The sequence below is a fragment of the Schistocerca cancellata genome, chromosome 6 (genome assembly GCF_023864275.1).
Source record: "Schistocerca cancellata isolate TAMUIC-IGC-003103 chromosome 6, iqSchCanc2.1, whole genome shotgun sequence".
NCBI lineage: Eukaryota > Metazoa > Arthropoda > Insecta > Orthoptera > Acrididae > Schistocerca > Schistocerca cancellata.
The window spans coordinates 717,422,916-717,446,571 of record NC_064631.1 but is presented as its reverse complement, the minus strand read 5'-3'; the positions used below and the strand labels follow the sequence as shown (position 1 = coordinate 717,446,571).

General features: G+C 45.8%; 1 non-coding gene across 1 annotated transcript; it reads left to right on the top strand.

The window, feature by feature from the left end:
• The first annotated feature begins 13,543 nt into the window (after window positions 1-13,543).
• On the top strand, window positions 13,544-13,662 carry LOC126090322 (U5 spliceosomal RNA). Its single transcript, XR_007521167.1, has one exon. It is a non-coding gene; the product is annotated as a U5 spliceosomal RNA (small nuclear RNA).
• The last annotated feature ends 9,994 nt before the right edge of the window (window positions 13,663-23,656 follow it).

The window sequence follows — 23,656 nt, the reverse complement described above, 5'->3', positions numbered from 1 at the left end:
GACAATAATAATAACAATAACAATCGTAAGAAGAAGAAGAAGAAGAAGGATTAGGACAAATATCGGAGAATTTCATTTATCATCAAATTTAGTCATTTGAGGATGTGAATGAAAAAAACTGTTTTCCTGACTGATTTACAGTTCATTAGTGAGCTTATAAGTTGCGTTGAAGTTATAAATTTTAAAGTTGAAACAGAACCAGAGAATAGCTTATTGCCGCTAATCACTGATTAAGTAATGATGAAATCACAGTGGGACCATGAATTTAATGGTAATTTAAACTCATCAGATTTTCTAAAAATAACACCTGTTGATGAAGCTTTTGGAGTCACATATCAGTATGTTATAATCCTCCGCCCTGCATGTCAGCAGGGAACTGTTCAAGCAGTTGGAGACTTCGTAATGTTGTGGAAAGTGTGTAGTCTGAGTGATATAGGTTCCCTGATACGTCTAGATACGACTCTGACAGGTGACACGTGCGTAAGCATCATGTCTGATCACCTGCATCCATCCATTCATGTCCTTTGTGCATTCCGAAAGATTTGGGCAATTCCTGCAGGAAAATGCGACATCCCTCACGCCCAGAATTGCTACAGAGTCGCTCCAGGAACACTGTTCTGAGTTTAAACACTTCCGCTGGTCACCAAACTCCCCAGACATGAACATCATTGAGCATATGTCTGATAATGAACGTACTGTTCAGAAAAGATCTGCCCCCTTTCGGATTTATGGACAGCCCTACGGGTTCCATAGTATCAGTTCCCTCCAGCACTACTTGCTGCTGCTCTCATCTAATACATTCCCCTCTTTGGGGAAGTGTGAGGGGGAGTTTGTAGCCTTTTGGTTTTTACTCCCCTGTGTACGTGTGTGTGTGTTTTTTCTATATATTTTTGGTGCCTGTGATATGTGATGAATTGTTGTGAATGTGTCTGGTGCTTGTCTGGGGTAGGCGAGATGATTGGTGTTATATGGGAAGGAACTGGATTAGGGATTGGGTGTTGGGATTTTCTCTTCGACTTAATCGTCGAAGATCGTCATAGGGCGCTTGTGCTTATCGCGGGACATGTCATACCGACCTAGGGAGTGGATGAGTGCGTTTCCGGATCTGGAGGAACCTTCATAGAAGGCCCTTGCCAGATCCTGGAAACGCTCTCTCAGGAGTGGGATTTCGGCTGCGGCGTGCAGTTCGTCTGTGGGGAATCCAAGTGGTAGATGTAGTGCCCTTCTGAGGGCGCGGTTCTGCAGCCTCTGGAGTTTGTCCAGGTGCTGCTTTGCCGCGTATCCCCAGACAGGGCACGCATACTCCATTACTGGCCGGATCAGGGCCTGGTACACATTTACTGCTACTGGACAGGGAAGGGAGCTGGTTGTGTTCAGGATAGGATATAGGATGGACATTCTGGCGCAGACCTTCCTGTGGACCTCGTCTATGTGGGGTTTCCACGTAAGACGAGAGTCCAAGGTTACGCCAAGGTACTTGGCGGTTCTGCGCCAGGGGAGTTGGGTTCCATTTAGGTGGAGGTGGAGGGGGGCCAGCACTACTTAAGACATTAGACGAGTCCATGCCACGTCGTGTTGCGGCACTTCTGCGTGCTCGCGGGGCCCCTAGACGATATTAGGCAGGTATACCAATTTCTGTGGCTCTTCAGTCTAGCTCGCCTGGAGGCATGTGAGCATGTATTCTTGATGCGGTTCAAACGCAATTCGAGCCAGAAGAATCCTTAGCAATTGATACAGTGCTAAGCACCGTTTCCCATGTACTTCACGGCCGTTTGCAGAATATACATGTTGATGCAAGTTTAGACTGATATTGTTGGCTCTATTAAACAGCCAATGTTGAGATTTTAGGATGGAATAACTGCTCCGCCGAATCCGTCCCGTGTACGGCTGTGATGCGGCGACTTTCGCCACGGTGTCTGGCCGCTGGCAGCGTAATACTGCGTTCATTTCCCTTGTGCCGAAACCGAATTACGTCACTGAGCAATTTCCCGTTTCCACGCAGTGCGTAATCAATTATTCCAAGTAATCCTCGGCATTCCGTGCTGGAATCGGCAATTATTCCGGACGATGACATAGCAGATTAAATTGCGAATTACCGCGGCCAGCGTGCTAATTCTGCGGCGCGGCTTATCCTGTTATAGACGCGCGGCTTCCCGGTAATAACACATCGTGTCTGCATTCGCGTCGCTAGCCCGCCACCTTTCACTTTGCGGTATCTCTGATTTCTAGAGACAGACTACACTCACGCTATTGTGTTTTTAGTCTCATTTTATAGACTACTGGCCAATAAAATTGCTACACAACGAAGATGACGTGCTACAGACGCAAAATTTAACCGACGGGAAGACGATGCTGTGATATGCAAATGATTAGCTTTTCAGAGCATTCACACAAGGTTGGCGCAGGTGGCGACACCTACAACGTGCTTCGTGCTGATATGAGGAAAGCTTCCAACTGATTTCTCATACACAAACAGCAGTTGGCCGGCGTTGCCTGGTAAAATGTTGTTGTCATGCCTCGTGTAAGGAGTAGAAATGCGTACCATCACGTTTCCGACTTTGATAAACGTCGAATTGTAGCGTATCGCGATTGCGGTTTATCGTATCGCGACATCGCTGCTAACGTTGGTCGAGATCCAATGACTGTTAGCAGAATATGGAATCGGTGGTTTCAGGAGGATAATACGGAACGCCGTGCTGGATCCCAACGGCCTCGTATCACTAGCAGTCGAGATGACAGGCATCTTATCCGCACGGCTGTAACGAATCGTGCAGCCACGTCTCGATCCCTGAGTCAGCAGATTGGGACGTTTGCAAGACAACAACCATCTGCACGAACAGTTCGACGACGTTTGCAGCAGCGTGGACTAGCACCTCGGAGACCATGGCTGCGGTTACCGTTGACACTGCATCGCAGACAGGAGCGCCTTCGATGGTGTACTCAACGACGAACCTGGGTCCACCAATGGCAAAACGTCATTTTTTCGGATGAATCCAGTGTCTGTTTACAGCATCATGATGGTCGCATCCGTGTTTGGCGACATCGCGGTGAACGCACATTGGAAGCGTGTATTCGTCATCGCCAAACTGGCGTACCACCCGGCGTGATGCTATGGGGTGCCATTGGTTACACGTCTCGGTCGCCTCTTGTTCGCATTGACGGCACTTTGAACAGTGGACGTTTCATTTCAGTTGTGTTACGACCCGTGGCTCTACCCTTCATTCGATCCCTGCGAAACCCTACTTTTCATCAGGACAACGCACGACCTCATGTTGAATGTCCTGTGCAGGATACGGAAAATGTTCGACTGCTGTCCTGGCCAGCACATTCTCCAGATCTCTCACCAATTGAAAACGTCTGGTCAATGGTGGCCGAGCAACTGGCTCGTCACAATACGCCAGTCACTACTCTTGCTGAACTGTGGTATCGTGTTGAAGCTGCATGAGTAGCTGTACCTGTACACGCCATCCAAATTCTGTTTGACTCAATGCCCAGGCGTATGAAGCCCGTTATTACGGCCAGAGGTGGTTGTTCTGGGTACTGATTTCTCAGGATCTATGCACCCATACTGCGTGAAAATGTAATCGCACGTCAGTTGTGGTATAATATATTTGTCCAATGAGTACCCGTTTATCATCTGCATTTCTTCTTGGTGTAGCAATTTTAATGGCCAGTAGTGTATATTACCGCTACACTCAGTATCCTAGATCAATGTCTGTTTCACATTTTATATGTGTCCGTACAGATTCTTGTCTCAGCTATCACTCCCGGTTCCAATTAAATAGTCATGGAAGTCGAGTTGACCTTTTCTTCCTTCTTGTGAAGCCTCTCTGCAAATTTCTTTCCCTACTTCTTCTTTCTACAACTTTTCGTTTGATACTTCATTTTCCACTTAATTTTTGTTCCTGTTTCTGTACCATCGCGTTTCGATTCCTCCGTCTCCAGCTGTCCCATATCCATATTTCGCTCCCGTACAATTTCCTCTGTGCTGATAAACTTAATTCATTAATAATTAATGATACCGGTAGAGAAAGTGTTCTTTACCTGCATTGATTTGCTTCTGATGACTTCACTACTACTGCACGTAGTGTTCTTACGCTTCTTAGATGCAACAATCCTTTCACCCATCCTTAAATTCGACCCGACCTTAACGAGCCTAAGAACTGCTATCTGTTCCCGCTATTCTTCTATTCCCATTCAGGAAATTTTTATTGGCTTGCTTTGAGGTTCTTCGATGTGGAATTGCAGCACATAAGTCAGTTACAAACTAGATTGTATATTCTGTTTTCCTACATTCTAATCGAATACAGTAAAGGCATCGTCATCTGAAAACTGAAGTTATTTGGCGTGAGTGCGTTTGTTTGCCTATACAGTGTAATTCCGCGATGGCGTTAAAAACTTTTGAGAGGTGATGGTTCAAAAATAAACGTATCACTATGAGGTAAGGGACCCTAGTCCGGAAAAGACCGACTCGAAAGATACGTATAAGCGAAAATCGACAGAAGTTCTGACTTAACCCCGCGCAGCACTCAAACTAAGGTCCCCAACTTCCGAATCCCGCTCATGAGGTACAGAATTCCCGCTGAACACTCCCCAACACCCGAGACAATTTCCCCTGTTGATGGGTTGGTAACGGCGCAAGTAATTCGGTGCCAGGGAAACCGAAAATTCCACAGTAATAATGAAATCCATTTATCTGGACAAGTTTCACGAACTACTAAATTTACGACAGTCGACTATAATGGTATGCCCCAGCGTCAATTCAGGCGTGGCATCGTCGCACAAAGCTCTGTTACACCCGTTCTAGTATCCCCAGTGTCGTGTGAGCACTGCCTCACGCAACGAGAATTCTTGCCAGTAGATGCTGTTCAGCGTCGTCAGACGTCTCGTACAGAAAGACTTTTCACATGGCTGCACATGGAGAAATCAAGTGGGGTGCGACCAGGTGAACGTTCTGGCTACTGAACAGGACCACCTCTACCTATCCACTTTTCAGGGAATTTCTGATCCAGTTCTTCGCGAACCCTCAGCCAAAATTGAGCTGGTGCTGCATTATGCTTGAACAACGTGCGCTGACGAATAAGAAATAGGATGTGTTGCAGGAATTTGGCTTGTGTGTCTGTTTCCACTCACAGAGGTATCAGAACGTTTTCGCTTAAAACTTTCGACTCAATCATTTCCGGACGAGGGTCTCTTGCCTCAGATTGATGTATTTACACTTCTTCATCATCCATGAAAGTTTGTAATATCGCGGAATTATCGTATGCACATATGTACGCACATGAAGGTATTATCTGAATGGGACGGAAATTGGTAAATATTATGTACATGTACAAACAAACAGCTAAATATGAAACTTCCTGGCAGATTAAAACTGTGTGCCCGACCGAGACTCGAACTCGGGACCTTTGCCTTTCGCGGGTAAGTGCTCTACCATCTGAGCTACCCAAGCACAACTCACGCACCGTCCGTTCTGGATACATCCCCACGCTGGAAGGTAGGAGACGAGATACTGGCAGAAGTGAAGCTGTGAGTACCGGGCGTGAGTCGTTCTTCGGTAGCTCAGATGGTAGAGCACTTACCCGCGAAAGGCAAAGGTCCCGAGTTCGAGTCTCGGTCGGGCACACAGTTTTAATCTGCCAGGAAGTTTCATATCAGCGCACACTCCGCTGCAGAGTGAAAATCTCATTCTGGAAACAGCTAAATCTCAGAAAAATTTGATAATTTAGTCAAGAGAAAGTGTTCATCGGAGGTGAGGGTATCATCTGGACTGCCCCAGGGAAGTGTGGTAGGTCCGCTGTTGTTTTCTATCTACATAAATGATCTTTTGAATAGGGTGAACAGCAATGTGCGGCTGTTTGCTGATGATGCTGTGGTGTACGGGAAGGTGTGATCGTTGAGTGACTAAAGGAGGATACAAGATGACTTGGACAGGATTTGTGATTGGCGTAAAGAATGGCAGCTAACTCTAAATATAGATAAATGTAAATTAATGCAGATGAATAGGAAAAAGAATCCCGTAATGTTTGAATACTCCATTAGTAGTGTAGCGCTTGACACAAAGACGTAGATTACATATTTGGGCGTAACATTGCAGAGCGATATGAAGTGGGACAAGCACGTAATGGCAGTTGTGGGGAAGGCGGATAGTCGTCTTCGGTTCAGTGGTAGAATTTTGGGAAGATGTGGTTCATCTGTAAAGGAGACCGCTTATAAAACACTAATACGAGCTATTCTTGAGTACTGCTTGAGCGTTTGGGATCCCTATCAGGTGGGATTGAGGGAGGACCTAGAAACAATTCAGACGCGGGCTGCTAGATTTGTTACTGATAGGTTTGATCATCACGCGAGTGTTACGGAAATGTTTCGGGAACTCGGGTGGGAGTCTCTAGAGGAAAGGAGGCGTTCTTTTCGTGAATCGCTACTGAGGAAATTTAGAGAACCAGCATTTGAGGCTGACTGCAGTACAATTTTACTGCCGCCAACTTACATTTCGCGGAAAGACCACAAAGATAAGATAATTGAGATTAGGGCTCCTACAGAGGCATATAGGCAGTCGTTTTTCCCGCGTTCTGTTTGGGAGTGGAACAGGGAGAGAAGATGCTAGTTGTGGTACGAGGTACCCTCCGCCACGTAACCGTATGGTGGATTGCGGCGTGTGTATGTAGATGTAGATGTAGATGTAGAAGAGCTTTTTAAATTGAGCAGGACAGTAACGCGTTGGTCCAACCCTGTCCTTTACACAAGCAGCTGTTCAGTGGTTCAGAGAGATGTCGGACGTCCTCCTAAGGATATCGTGCCAAATTCTGTCCTACCGGCGTCTTAGATCGTTAGCATCGCGGTGTGGTTGGAGGGACCTGCGCATAGTGCTCCAAATTTTCTCAGTTGTGGAGAGATATGGCGAAGACAAGCAGTAGAAACTCCCGCTATGTGCGGGCGGGCATTGTCTTGCTGAAATGTAAGCGCGGCATGAGTTGCCACGGAGGGCTACAAAACATGTCCTAGAATATCATCAACGTACTGCTGTGCTGTAAGGGTGTCGCATATGATAACCAAAGAAGTACATGAGGGACAACAGTAACGTAAGTATCCCACTGCTGTCCGGCACCTCACTAGTCACGTCTTCGGCCTGTAATGACACTCACTGGAGTACATTTCCTTCAGTGGCGAGTCCCGCTCGAATTGAGCGTCGATGAGCAGCGTAGACATGTCTGGATGCATTTCTAGCAATGTTCTTCTACCATAACAGAGCTACTCCACATTTTACGACGCGTGAAAGGGAACGTATCAGTCGCACTTATCGCAATTGTTGGAATGGTCGTGGTAGTACGATTAATTTGCCAACAAAATCGCGACACCTTACACCATCAGATTTTTGTTTGTGGAGTTGGAAAACTTCTGAGGATTTCAGACGGAAGGTGAATACGCGAGATGAATTGCCTGGTCGCATTACGGACGCTTTTGTCGTCATTAGGTAGCTTGCAAAGGCAATGAGACAAGCAGCACAACATATTCTCCCAAGATTTCACAAATGCACTGAAGTTGTCCATAGGATATTCGACCATTTATTGTGAACTGTACATCGCTTTAGTGTGACATGTACGAAAATGCTTAGAGGTGAATGTGTCAAGAATACGTATTTTCAATTGATAATTTGTAAAATGCATGTTGTAATATTTACTAACTGTCGTACATGTGTACATCTGTAAACCTAAGAATGTATTGAATAATACGGAAAATAAATAACAATGTACATTAAATGCATTATGCCACAGAAACCACTCAGAATAGAGCATAAATCCATATGAATTGTTTTGCTACAAATGATGGTTTCTGTCATATACCTGAATGTTGACCATTCCTCCTGGGACACCCTGCATATCCTACTTTGATTACAAATCGCCAGCACTGCCACTTCTGCTATCGAGCTTTTTTTTGTCCTGGCCGCTTGGTTTTTGGTTTTCTGCATGCCATCACTCCCAGATGATCTCTAGTGTCTGTTTCTCTATAGCCAGTTATTACCTGCGGTATCACATATCCATACCACCCCACAATGGAAGGTTGGTAACAGAATAGCAAGTTTCCCTTAGACACTGATAGTGGTTATGTGGGATCCGGCGGAGCCAATGGAGACGCCTGCTGAGCCATGCATCCAGCGACTCTCTGCTACGAGTGCCCTCCGCCACCACAACATACACTATGTGATCAAAAGTATCTGGAAACCCATTAGGTCCACTGTTTCCGATGTGGTAGTGAAGTGGAAACGTGAAGGGACACGTACAGCACAAAAGCGTACAGGCCGACCTCGTCTGCTGACTCACAGAGACCGCCGACAGTTGAAGAGGTTCGTAATGTGTAACAGGTAGAAATCTATCCAGACAATCACACAGGAATTCCAAACCGCATCAGGATCCACTGCAAGTAGTATGACAGATGGGCGGGAGGTGAGAAAACTTGGTTTTCATGGTCGAGCGGCTGATCATAAGCCACACACAGCACGCCGGTAAATGCCAAACGAAGCATCACTTGGTGTAAGAAGCGTAAACATTGCACGATTGAAAAGTGGAAAAGCGTTGTGTGGAGTGACGAATCACGGTACACAGTGTGGCGATGCGATGGCAGGGTGTGAGTATGGCGAATGCCCGGACAACGTCATCTGCCAGCGTGTGTAGTGCCAACAGTGAAATTTGAAGGCGGTGGTGTTGTGGTGTGGTCGTGTTTTTCATGAGGAGTCTTGCACCCTTGTTGTTTTGCGTGGCACTATCACAGCACAGGCCTACATTGATGTCTTAAGCACCTTCTTGCCTCCCACTGTAGAAGATCAATTCGGGGATGGCGATTGCATCTTTCAACACCATCGAGCACCTGTTCATACTGCACGGCCTGTGGCGGAGTGGTTACACGACAATAACATCCCTGTAATAGACTGGCCTGCACAGAGTCCTGGCCTGGATCCTATAGAACACCTCTGGGATGATTTGGAACGCCGACTTCGTGCCAGGCCTCACCGACGGACACCGATACCTCTCCTCAGTGCTGCACTCCGTGAAGAATGGGCTGCCATTCCCAAAGAAACCTTCCAGCACGTGATTAAACGTATGCTTTCGAGAGTGGACGGTGTCATCAAGGCTAAGGGTGGGCCAACACCATATTGAATTCCAGCATTAGCGACGGAGGACGCCACGAACTTGTAAGTCATTTTCAGCCAGGTGTCCGGATACTTTTGATCACATAGTGTAGGACGGCCAGTGGCAGCTGCTCATTCCACTTGCCCCATTATGGTATGGCACCTTCATTCGTGTTTCATCCTTCTTGACATTGAGACAGCAGGACTCTGTTCCTTGCTGCATTATTTGTAAAGATTCTTCTTTTGCTTGGAGAAATACACGTTAAGCAAATCCTCTGTTTACAGTGGTTAACCTGCTCGCTTATCTTACCTGTCCTGTCCGGCTTTCCTATGACTGCTGCGCCACTGTGTAGTTCACCTTTCCTTACCGTTGCGTACGAAGTCTTACACTACATTAACAGTGTCTAGGATACTACTCTTTCAGTAAAGATCAAGAGCGACGAATCTCTCTTGGCCAGAGGAGTACAGGAGGAAAGATTAGTGCGACGCTGAAGTGATATTTACTCGGAGCTCTAGGTCGTGCGTCTGATTTGGCCCGCGACTACGACTCCTCGGGGAGTCGCGAGCGGCCCGCGCTCCGAGCAGAGCTGCGCCGGACCAGACTGCAGGGCCTAATGGAGCCGCGGCCGCGGCCCTGGGGAGGCATTATGCAGGCCCGGCCGCCATTAACGCCCCCGCCTCGGGCGAGACCCAAGGCCCGCGTCCAACCACCGGGCGCCGCTCTCCGCCGGAATTTCCTCGTCTCGCTGCCAACCGCTTCCTCCTCCTGCACGACCAAGTGACCCCTTCCTTCTCTCTTTAGAGCTTTCGTGTCTCTTCCTCCAGTACGAGATGAGTTCTTTCCCATCGATCCTTACAAGGTGACGTCTGTCGTTATCAACCGGAAACACTTCGAAAAAACGAACAGATCATAATTTTTAAAAGACATTTAATAAAAAATGGCTCTGAGCACTAACGGACTTAACATCTGAGGTCATCAGTCCCCTAGAAATTAGAACTACTTAAACCCAACTAACCTAAGGGCATCACACACATCCATACCCGCGGCAGGATTCGAACCTGCGACCGTAACAGCAGCGCGATTCCGGACTGTAGCGCCTAGAACCACTCGGTCACACCGGCCGGCGACATTTAATAGTTTTTCCGGAAATTGCGTATTTTTAAATTTGCCCCAATAATGTTGTTGTAGTGGTCTTCACTGCAAAGACCTGATGCAACTCATCACACTAGTGTATCCCATACAAAGCTTCTCATATCTGTGTGTCTGTGCAACTTATATCTATTTCATCCTGCTTACTGTAGTCACACCCTGGTCTGCCTCTGCAATTTTAACAACTGAAACTTCTCATGTACATCAAATCGACAATTCCTGTATGTCTCAAGGCGTGTCGAATCGATTGGTATCTTCTTTTATTCACGTAGTGCATAACATCCTTTTTTTCTAAATTTTATTTAGTAACTCTCCATTAGTTCACCAGTCTACACAAGTATAGTGCATTGCTAGCGAAATATCAAAATTTCCTCCCCACAACCACACACCTCGTTCTCCATTCTTTTCTGCCTCACTTCCCGTCAAAATCCACCCTCGATATATATATATATGCCACCGAACTTCGCTAATTCCCACTGTATATAACTTTAACCTATGCTGAGGGAATTAGATTAGGAAATGAGACACTTAAAGTAATAAGGGAGTTTTGCTATTTGGGGAGCAAAATAACTGATGATGGTCGAAGTAGAGAGGAGATAGACTGGCAATGGCAAGGAAAGCCTTTCTGAAGAAGAGAAATTTGTTAACATCGAGTATAAATTTAAGTGGCAGGAAGTCGTTTCTGAGAGTATTTGCATGGAGTGTAACCATGTATGGAATTGAAACATGGACGATAAATAGTTTGGACAAGAAGACAATAGAAGCTTTCGAAATGTGGTGCTACAGAAGAATGCTGAAGATTGGATGGGTAGATCACATAACTAATGAGGAGGTATTGGATAGAATTGGGGAGGAGAGGAGTTTGTCGCACAACTTGACTAGAAGAAGGGATCGGTTGGTAGGACATGTTCTGAGGCATCAAGGGATCACCAATTTAGTATTGGAGGGCACCGCGGAGGGTAAAAATCATAGAGGGAGACCAAGAGATGAATACACTAAGCAGATTCCGAAGGATATATACTGCAGTACGTGCTGGGAGATGAAGCAGCTTGCACAGGATAGAGTAGCATGGAGAGCTGCATCAAACCAGTCTCGGGACTGAAGACCACAACAATATATGAGAGAGAAAGAGAGTGGAGAGAGGGTGAGGTGGAGAGGATTGGGGGGGGGAGGGGGAAGAGTGTCCTTCCGTACCAGTTCCATCATTCATATTGTTTCGAGTTACCAGGAGTGTTCAATAAGTAATGCAACACATTTTATTTTGAAGGTAGGTTGGTTTTACTCAAGATTCCAGTACACTATATTATTCCCCACTCTTTTGCCTACAAACCCCCTTCTTTCAGCATAATCTCCGTCCAATGCGATGGCCTTAGGCCACCTTAGTGGGAGGTCCATTATGCCCTCTGTACTGGCCGATGTCGGAGCCAACGCCTTGCTGCATCAGTAACCTCGCCATCATCCACTACTGCTACCAGCTCATTGCATCCATCATTTTGCCAGACAGGTGGAAGTCAGAAGGTGCGGGATGAGGAAGGACAGTCCAATGAACTGTTGTGAGCTCCTCTCGGGTGTACAAACTTGCGTGAGGTCTTGCATTGCCAAGGTGAAGGAGGAGTTCATTTGCATTTTTGTCGCGAATAGCACGCTGAAGTCGTTTCCTTCAGTTTCCTGAGGGTAGCATAGAGCTGCACCAGAACAATCCCTTCAGCCACGCGCAACACCGTCGCCATCACTTAACCGGCTGAGAGTGCGGCCCTCTCCGGAGGAGAGGTAGTGCGGTTCACTCCATGGATTGCCGTTTCGTTCCCAGTTCGAAGTGATGAACCATGCTTCGTGGCCTGTGACGATATTTTACAAGAAAATGTCACTATCAGCCTCGTAACGCGCAAGAGACTCCGCACAGATGATCCTTCATTGCTTTTTATGATCTTCTGTTTGGTGGTGAGGACACCAGCGGCGACATACCTGTGATTACCCCAACTGGTGGACGATTGTGTCCGCACTAGCAACAGAGATGTGCTGTTGAGCAGCGAGGTGTTTAATTGTGATCCGTCAATCACGTCGAGTGAGAGTGTCCGAACGTGTCACTACATCGTGAGTCACAACAGTGTGTGGCCGGCCGGCACGCGAGGGATCGCACAGGTTTGCGCGTCCTTGTTGTGATAATGGCAGAAGCCTCGCTCAACGACTCGCCGTGCTTTTGTTCACTGCCAGGTCTGCAAGCGCCTATAAATATTTACGATGATCTGGTTTTCCGCATAAAGAAACTCAATGGCAGCTCTGTGCTTGGAACAAACCTCCGGTAAGAACGTCATTTTCAAAGCGGCTTCACCACTTGGAATTTCATGCAACTATAGGAGCTGAAGCCGGAATATTCCACGATGTCCAACAGCAAATTACACATTTTTTCCAACCGAAATTAGCGGAGAAAAAAAATTGTTGCTTGCTTATTGAATGACCCTGGTACAAGTATCTAACTAAATATGCGTTAACAGAGGACATAAAGACGAAGAAAGTGATTAACTTACTGACTGGCGCTCTGACAGTGAGACATCCCATGCACCGTGTTATCCAGGTGGGTCAGTTATTATTCACAACAGTTAGGAAGTGGCTCTTTACAAAAATGAGAAATGAAGAAAAAATTATATGAAAATCATGTGGCGACTTGTAAACGTTTACGAAATTGTGTTTATAAACTGCGTTTGAAATAGCACTTCAGTGTTTCAATGGTAGTTGGCTACTAGGCTAGATAGTTCATCACTTTACAGTTGTTTTGAAATCGCATCCATATTGTAAATAAGCATTCTATATTAATGATAAAAAATAACAAGTTACTGTATTTTGAAGCCACATACAGACGCAGGTAGAGGGAGAGAAAGAGAGACGTGTGTAGAAGGGAGTGAGAGGTTTGCACGTCACGTTGACGATCAGGTCATCAAAACCAGAGCCCAACTTCAGATGGGGATGATTGGTATCAGATCGACAGTCTCCTTTCCAAAGGAACCGTTTAGCCGTTTAGCTTTGGTGGCCAAGCGGGAATTTGAACTTCGGTCCTTCAGAAGGCCGATTCATTGCCGACCATTTGCATCACCCTACTTACGTACACATATCTATATGTCTGTTTTTTAAGACGTAGACCACAGCATGCACATTTGAAGTGTCACGCTGGCCTATTTTAATGTGTTATATCGTGGGAAACCCTGCAAATAGCTTGTTCTTTTTTAATTTTACATAAGATTTTCATATGTATTGTTGTATGGACTGCATACTATTGGCTTCCATTGAAGACGAATAAATCTTTCGCATTTTACTAAAGATTTCCGTGGAGGGGACCATTGAATGGGTTTATAATTATTAATCCACCAGAGCTGCTTTTTTTATCTTTAATTTAGTGCTACTGATTTCAAACTTTGGCTCATCCTCAAACGGTGTGTAGAGACCACCAAGTTATTATAAATTCATATATCTATGTGTCTGCGCAAATGAATTCATAGTTTATGGTTATGTTATAGTTTGTTTACTTATCGTATGCGATCTTAAATGTTATTTTTCAAATATGATCTTTTTTATCATATTTGTGAATGGTTGTTATATTGTCGATGTGTGTGTCAGAAAAATGGTCCACCTATCTATGGGGTTCGCTACTAAATTTATGACTTTGATGGAAGTCTATTTACATTGCATGTCAAATTTATGACTGTCTTTCCTTCTGAAGTGTGTTTGGCACGTTTTTACATCGGACAAATAAGACGAAAATTTACTGCCAGATACAAAGAACATATAAACAAAAGCGAAAACAGTCTCTCCCCCCTTTAATATACATCTTCCAGAAAATCGACAGTCGACACTAGACATAAGCACTAATCTTTCAGCTGTTCATCGAGCCGAGGAAGGAAGCTACATGGGCGTCTTGGAAGATATAAAATTCACTCGCGTTTGGCAAAAAATCCGAATAACATCGTCAACTAACAAACAGAAAAAAATAGGTCAAATGGCTCTGAGCACTATGGGACTTAACTTCTGAGGTCATCAGTCCCCTAGAACTTAGAACTAATTAAACCTAACTAACCTAAGGACATCACACACATCCATGCCCAGGGCAGGATTCGAACCTGCGACCGCAGCGGTCACGCGATTGCAGACTGTAGCGCCTAGAACCGCTCGGCTACTCCGGCCGGCTAACAAACAGAACTTAAAATAAAAAACATAAATCGATTTTCAACAAAGATACAAGTTCAACACATGCATTGATAATAGAACAATCGTGCAACAATATGAAAAAATAAAAGTAGATCTTATTTGAAAAATAATATTTAACGTAAATAAAAAAATTTAATACAACCAAAAATGATAAACTCATATGTACAGACATACGTACTTACAATAGCTTGATTGTATCTGTATACCGTTTGCGGATGAGCCATCGATCGAAACCAGTGGCAGTAATTTAAACATATGAAAGTAACTCTAGTGGATTAATATTACAATATTATTCATTTCATACAATTTGCTGAGGCAGCAGAACAGCGTACACAAGACTTCTTCTAAGCAAGTTGTCCCCGTTCTTGCCGGCCGCTGCGGCCGAGCGGTTCCAGGCGCTTCAGTCCGGAACCGCGCTGCTGCTACGGTCGCAGGTTCGAATCCTCCCTCGGGCATGAATGTGTGTGATGACCTTAGGTTAGTTATGTTTAAGTAGTTCTAAGTTCTAGGGGACTCATGACCTCAGATGTAAAGTCCCATAGTGCTTAGAGCCTTTTGGACCATTTTTGATTAAACATGTGCGCCTAATCCTAATAATATAAAGGTATCGGGTTTCCAACTGAATTAGTTCGTACGCAGAAACGGCACGTTAAATACAGAAAAGAATAGACCTTCTATATTTCACTGCTTTAAAAAATAGGAAGTATAACCTTCGATCAGCTTTGAACACAGTGGACTCGTATTCTGGAAGAGTTGTTTTGTATTTCCGCCCAGTCATCTAGATCTAGCTCTCCAGAATCATTTGTCTACGTACTTAGTACGGTTGTTCTGAACACCAATGCATGCTCATTTTTGCACACTACTGTGTGGATCGTAACAATCTGCGCAACATAATATCCGCTGTTCAAATGGCTCTGAGCACTATGGGACTTAACATCTATGGTCATCAGTCATTTCCGTTGTGACCGAGCTTGATGACGCCCACGGGGACGAAATCAACTAATCGCCAATAACTAAATAAAGTGTTCATTTTAAACAAAAGAAACAGCCTAGCGTCGAAAATTATTTCTTTTAAGAACTACACAGTGCTCTAAGCAAGCTTGAAACTGAGATCCAAACGCACGGGCTAATGGGGGTCTGCACCCGTAACGTCTTCCTGGCGAGGCATCGCTGCTGTCCCGAGACCACGGCTAGCTCATCTGCCGTCTCGTTCATTGCCCGCAGAGAAAAATGCTCTTTTTGTTCTGTACCGCTTGTAGAAAAAAGCGGACCGTGGTCTTAGGAACGGAGCGCAACAGAACGGGTGATGAGGCATGAGAGGTCGCGGAAGCCGCCGTGAAGGACGCAGAAAGATCGGCAGAAGAGAAGGGTTGCGCGAAAGGAGCGCCGTTAAGGCTGGAAGAGAGTAGGGTGAGCGAGAGAGAGAGAGAGAGGGAAGGAGAGAGAGAGGAAATTAGGTCAGAAAAACAGGAGAAGCGGAGCAACTCCGCAGGGTGGCTGACGCACCGGCGGCCAGGAATAGCCGGTGTCGAAATGACGGACGGCGGCGTGAGGGCGCCCGCATCAGCGACGCGATGCTGCTGCTGTGCGGAGGGATTGTACGCCGACAGGCGGCGCGTGCGGCGATAAACAGCAGTGTCGGCGGGAGGGGGAGGGGGCGGGGGGCGGGGGGGGGGGCGTGTGCCGCTGACGGCCGGCTGCGACAGCCGCAGTCTGCTCCTCTGACTGCGGGACCTGACGGCGCGTGCGGAGCTCATTCCCGCGCTGACGTACCACAGAACACACCCAAAGGCTGCGCCACATTTACGTTAGCACGCAAACGACACTAACGTTTTACTTACTGCAAATAATCGGGTCAGTTTATACACTACTTGCTACACCACGAAGATGACGTGCTACAGACGCGAAGTTTAACCGACAGGAACAAGATGCTGTGATATGCAAATGATTAGCTTCTCAGACCATTCACACAAGGTTGGCGCCGGTGGCGACACCTACAACGTGCTGACATGAGCGAAGTTTCCAACCGATTTCTCATACACAAACAGCAGTTGACCGGCGTTGCCTGGTGAAACGTTGTTGTGATGCCTCGTGTAAGGATGAGAAATGCGTACCATCACGTTTCCGACTTTGATAAAGGTCGGATTGTAGCATATCGCGATTGCGGTTTATCGTATCGCGACATTGCTGCTCGCGTTCGTCGAGATCCAATGCCTGTCAGCAGAATATGGAATCGGTGGATTCAGGAGGGTAATACGGAACGCCGTGCTGGATCACGACGGCCTCGTATCACTAGCAGTCGAGATGACACGCATCTTATCCGCATGGCTGTAACGGATCGTGCAGCCACTTCTCGATCCCTGAGTCAACAGATGGGGACGTTTGCTACACAACAACCATCTGCACGAACAGTTCGACGACGTTTGCAGCAGCACGGACTATCAGCTCGGAGACCGTGGCTGCGGTTACCCTTGACGCTGCATCACAGGCAGGAGCGCCTGCGATGGTGTACTCAACGACGAACCTGGGTGCACAAATGGCAAAACGTCATTTTTTTCGGATGAATCCAGGTTATGTTTACAGTATCATGATGGTCGCATCCGTGTTTGGCGACATCGCGGTGAATGCACATTGGAACCGTGTATCCATCATCGCCATACTGGCGTATCATCCGGTGTGGTGGTATGGGGTGCCACTGGTTACACGTATCGGTCACCTCTTGTTCGCATTGACGGCACTTTGAACAGTGGACGTTACATGTGACTTGTGTTACCACCCGTGGCTCTACCCTTCATTCGATCCCTGAGAAACACTACATTTCACCAGGATAATGCACGACCTCAAGTTGCAGGTCCTGTACGGGCCTTTCTGGATACAGAAAATGTTCGATTGCTGCCCTGGCCAGCACATTCTCCAGATCTCTCACCAACTGAAAAGTCTGGTCAATGGTGGCCGTCCCAATACACCAGTCACTGCTCTTGATGAACTGTGGTATAGTGTTGAAGCTGCATGGGCAGGTGTACCTGTATACGCCATGCAAGCTCTGTTTGACTTAATGCCGAGCCGTATCAAGGCCGTTATTATGGCCACAGGTGGTTATTCTGGGTACTGATTTCTGAGGATCTATGCACGCAAATTGCGTGAAAATGTAATGACAAGTCAGTTCTAGCATAATATATTTGTCCAATGAATAGCCGTTTATCAAATGCGTTTCTTCTTTCTGTAGCAATTTTAATGGCCAGTAGTGTATATATTATGACACAGTGCCTCGTAACCATCACGTCATGTAATTTTGCCATCTCGATATTATTTTCTGACTATAAATTTATGCATTTCAGTATACCGGGTGGTTATAATTAAACTTTTCCTATTTAACTCGTTACAACACGGAAACTAATTACTATACAACTACCAATCTCGGTAGCATTAATGTCAAGGACATGGGGAAGAGAAATAATGCGCATTCAGTGAAGTTGAAACACTTTGAATGCGCTGCTACCGTACACCATACTATTACATACCTGTACTATTACTGCTACAGAAGGGGCTGAATACGGCGCCTATCAGTCTCCAGAAGAGTTTGAAAGCGCAGGAATGTTCCCCTTGTAAACTCTGTCCTTCAGGTAGCCCCACAACCAGAGGTCACCGGGAGTGAGATCAGGTGATGGTGCCGGCCAAGCATTTGGAAATGATAGGCTGATAATTCCATCGTTTCCAAATGTGTTTTGGAGAAGCAGGTGAAGTTTGCGAGCGATGTGCGGTGGAGAGCCCCATCTGCATGACAGCTGTTGAGTTGAACATGTCTCTCTCCTGTAGGGCGGATGTGACATGCTGGCGAAGCATATCGAAGTAACGCTGTCCAGTCACACTGCATGTCGTTCGTCCTCCAGCGCCAACCTGTTCAAAAAAGAATGGGCCAATGATGTACGTAGCCGTGAAGCCATAGCATACGCACATACGGTAACACGTTCACCATACAGATGAACTTCATGCACAGTGACTGGAGGTGATGATCCCCACACTCGACAATTCTGTGTCGTCTGTCCATAGGATGGTCCAGGGCCACCCCTCGTCATTTTCAATCCTTGCGAGAAAATGGAGAGCGAAGTCAACACATCGTTGTGCATCATGTGGTGCAAGCTGCTGTACGATATGGATCCTGTACGGATACCATTTGAGAGTGGTCCGAAGCACCTTTCGCACAGTGTACCGCGGGATATTCAGCTGTCGTGACACAGCACGCGCACTGCCTGACGTTTGGGAATTTCGCGCAGCGTTGTCTGCCACAGCAACAGCGCTTTCATCAACCATCTGTGTTGCAACCGGTCGTCGGCCTCTTCTCGGAGTGACTCCCACTTCGCCAGTTGATTCGAGCTCCTTCGTCATGCTCCGCACGGCAGGTGGAGGAGGACGACCCTTCCGTAATCATTTCAGCCGACTATATTATCTAAGTGGAGCTGCAGCAGTACTGTTGTTTTGATAATAGACCTTCATCTGCTCCTTTTGTCCAAGCTCTTGTTGACACGCCAACAAGTGCACTGCGACTGGTCAGGTGTGAGAGAACATGGAAGTAAGAATAGTGGGAGACGCCGTGACGTCACAGCTGTGAAACTATGTGAAGCCGAGGGTAGCCATCTCAATCCGACCAAAACATTGCTGCTGTAAGCTTGTGTGCATAGGCTTGTCGCTCGCTTTTGGAAGGATTTTGCGCTATTATGGTGACTTGTGTGGTGTTCGGATGTACTAATCGTTCTGATTGTGATGCGAAATCGAAGGGAATAACATTTCATATGTAAGTTGTCTCGTTAAGTGTGATTTTACAACTTCATTGTGAATGAACGTGTGCTACATCGGTGCTTGTACTATAGCGTGTTTTTCTCCTGTATAATTTTAGATATCCTAAAAATGAAAGTCGGAAAGCTCTGTGGGAGAATTCCGTGAGGAGGAAGAATTGGCGTGCGTCTAAATGGAGCACTATATGTTCTCAGCATTTCCGAGAAGAGGACATAGACCGAACTTCCCTTTCAACAGTAAGGCTCCGAGAAAATGCTGTACCATCAGTTTTCCTTACATACCCAAAACATTTGCAAAATGTATGTTAATTCAAAGAATTAAATTCTTAGTTTTAAAGTTCACGTTTCAGTATAATACGTACGTATCGTCGATAATCGAAGTGTTGAGTAACTCACTTTGTCTCCATCATGTACCAAATTAAAAGCTAACACTACATTAACTGGCGTAAAGTATAGGCCTAAACAGGATACTGCGTAGATTTGCCATTCTATGTACCGTATTTCAGTAAATATTGGTGGTAATGAACAGTGTTTCCCAGTAGTGTAACGTAACTGAAATGTCCCAGTACGTATTAGAAACAAGATGTATTTATGGGGCTTTGGAGGGAGGGTATAGCTAACTTAGTTTTCAGTTTCTATTATTTAGTTTGTGATACACGTTTATTACTGAATTCACAAAATTGTATCGTTTACATTGAAGGCTAGCTATTCGTAATATTACATTAAAAACTATTTTTAATCAGAAGAAACGCGGAATTTCGCCTTTACGAGATTTTATTTTAAACAAAAACTTTGAAACAACCAATCTGATGACGTTACATGCGTATATGCTGCAATTAGCGACTGTAATACACGCAGCGCTATAGCACACTGGCAATGTTTTGGTCAGAGTGTCATGGCAGCGAGCCACGCCCCCATGGCTTCAAAACGTAGTACGGCTAGGATACGTAGCGCCATCTCCCCTTATTCTTACCTCCATGTGTGAGAGACTATGGATCACGGCACCTGGTGGCCATAGTTGGAACTGAACGGTGGCGCTGTGACGCATGGAAATCATGCACCCCATACTCTGGACATTAATGCTACCACGTTTGGTGCTCGTACGATAATTAGTTTCCGCGTTATAACGTGTTAAATAAGGAAACATTAATTATAACCATCCGGTATTATTGTCAATTACCGTCAATTGAAGTACTATAATCTACAAGGGAATTTCAATAAGTATTGAAACATAGTTTTTTTTCTGAAAACAAGTTGCCCGCATCTCGTGGTCGTGCGGTAGCGTTCTCGCTTACCCCGCCCGGGTTCCCGGGTTCGATTCCCGCCGGGGTCAGGGATTTTCTCTGCCTCGTGATGGCTGGGTGTTGTGTGCTGTCCTTAGGTTAGTTAGGTTTAAGTAGTTCTAAGTTCTAGGGGACTGATGACCTAAGATGTTAAGTCCCATAGTGCTCAGAGCCTTTGAAAACAAGTTGGTTGTTTTCAGGATTCCAATACACCACATTATTCCTCACCTTTTAGCTAATAAACCCCGTTTTTCAATACAATCTCCGTTCAGTGGGATGGTCTTACCGTACCTCACTGGGATGCCCGCATAGTACCACTCTGCAGTTCGACGTCGGGGTCAACGTCTTGGTGCATCAATAATCTCCTCTTCATCCATGTACTGCGGAGTGCATCGTTCGTTAGCTCAAAAACATGGAAGTCGGAAGGTGTGAAACCCGGGCTGTAAGGTGGACGAGGAAGAACAGGCCAGTGAAGTTTTGTGAGCATCTCTCGGGTGCACATACTTGTGTGAGGGCTCGCGTCCTCATGGAGAAGTAGAAGTTGGTCTGCATTTTTGTGACGAACACACTCACGTCGTTTTTTCAGATTCATGAAGTTTGTGCAACAGGGTGCTGGTGGGCTATAAACTGAACCTACCAGTGCTGGATGTCCGATCCGTATCGTGACGTAATGACGGTATGGCGTGTAATGTCATATACGCGCAGATTGAAAGAGGACATAAATCTTCCAATTTTTCCTTGCATCTGTGTTACGTTTTTGGAATGTGGTGCCCGAGGTCTAGATTAAGTTGAAGAATGACAGTTTGGTTGTGAACTGACGAAGCAAAAGAATCGTAGTTGTTGTGACATACTGACCTGCAGCGTAGCCCGAGCTCTAGGCTGGGACGATAGGCGATAATTTGGTTGTCAGTTTCTGAAACGATGTCGAAACCTGCAGTTACTCTGAAATCTTTCACACTGCAGCAGTGTGTGCTACGCTTCGAAGGTTAAAACTGTGTACTCGACCGGGACTCGAACCTGAAACTTACCCTAGGAGTGCTAGTGCCGCAAACTATTCACGACAACTTCTTTAAAGTTTGTAATGTAATAGAGAGGTACTGGTGGAAGCAAAATTTTGAAGCCAGTCGTAAGTCATGCTTGGCTAGCTCAGTCGATAAGATCATTGTCCGCTATTTAAAGTTTTCATGTTTGATTACCTGCCTGTCACACAAATTTACATACTTCGTGACGAAATATTCGTCATCGTTCAAATTACTTTGCTGTATGATCTTAACCTATTGACCAGCATGTTCTGTACACGGGAATTTGAGCGCAAGGGGTTGTATTCAACGCTCGAATACATAATTCATCTTGAACTTATGGTATAAAGGTCAGGTCTGAACTATCCAGTGACCTGCAGTGTGTACGGGCGTATAATTTGATGTTTCGCCCTATCTGTCAAAAAACCTCATTACCCTGATGTCCAAATGAATTTCACAAAGTGCATGCTGTTACAGCATAAGTAGATTTTTACTGTGTGAGCGCCACCTAAGACTTGCGTCAGGTGGCAGTGTATTCACGTGTATCATTACAGAAAAATCACCGTTGACGTTGACATCTCGGTATTTCTGGAGTAGAAGAAACAGCAGGCGTTTATACAGGGTGGTCCATCGATCGTGACCGGGCCAAATATCTCACGAAAAAACTACAAAGAACGAAACTTGTCTAGCTTGAAGGGGGAGACCAGATGGCGCTATGGTTGGCCCTCTAGATGCCGCTGCCATAGGTCAAACAGATATCAACTGCGTTTTTAAAATAGGAACCCCTATTTTAATTACGTATTCGTGTAGTACGTAAAGAAATATGAATGTTTTAGTTGGACCACTTTTTTCGCTTTGTGATAGATGACGTTGTAATAGTCGCAAACGTATAAATACGTGGTATCATGTAACATTCCGCCAGTGCGGACGGTATTTGCTTCGTGATACATTACCCGTGTTAAAATGGACCGTTTACCAATTGCGGAAAAGGTCGATGTCGTGTTGATGTGTGGCTATTGTGACCACAATGCCCAATGGGCGTGTGCTTTGTATGCTGCTCGGTATCCTGTACGACATCATCCAAGTGTCCGGACCGCTCGCCGGATAGTTACGTTATTTAAGGAACCATGAAGTGTTCAACCACATGTGAAACGTGATCCACGACCTGCAACAAATGATGATGCCCAAGTACGTCTTTTAGCTGCTGTCGCGGCTAATCCGCACATCAGTAGCAGATAAATTGGGCGAGAGTCGGGAATCTCAAAAACGTCAGTGTTGAGCATGCTACATCAACATCGATTGCACCCGTACCATATTTCTAAGCGCCAGGATTTGCATGGCGACGACTTTGAACGTCGTGTACAGTTCTGCCACTGGGCACAAGAGAAATTACGGGACGATGCCAGATTTTTTGCACGCGTTCTGTTTAGCGACGAAGCGTCATTCACCAACAGCGGTAACTTAAACTGGCATAATATGCACTATTGGGCAACGGAAAATCCACGATGGCTGCGACAAGTGGAACACCAGCGGCCTTGGCGGGTTAATGTATGGTGCGGCATTATGGGAGGAAGGATAATTGGCCCCCATTTTATCTATGGCAATCTAAATGGTACAATGTATGCTGATTTCCTACGTAATGTTCTACCGATGTTACTACAAAATGTTTCACTGCATGATAGAATGGCGATGTGCTTCCAACATGATGGATTTCCTGCACTTAGCTCGCGTGCGGTTGAAGCGGTATTGAATAGCATATTTCATGACAGGTGGATTGGTCGTCGAAGCACCATACCATGGCCCGCACGTTCACCGGATCTGACGTCCCCGGATTTCTTCCTGTGGGGAAAGTTGAAGGATATTTGCTATCGTGATCCACCGAGAACGCCTGAAAACATGCGTCAGCGCATTGTCAATGCGTGTGCGAACATTACGGAAGGCGAACTACTCGCTGTTGAGAGGAATGTTGTTACACGTATTGCCAAATGCATTGAGGTTGACGGACATCTTTTTGAGCATTTATTGCATTAATGTGGTATTTACAGGTAATCACGCTGTAACAGCATGCGTTCTCAGAAATGATA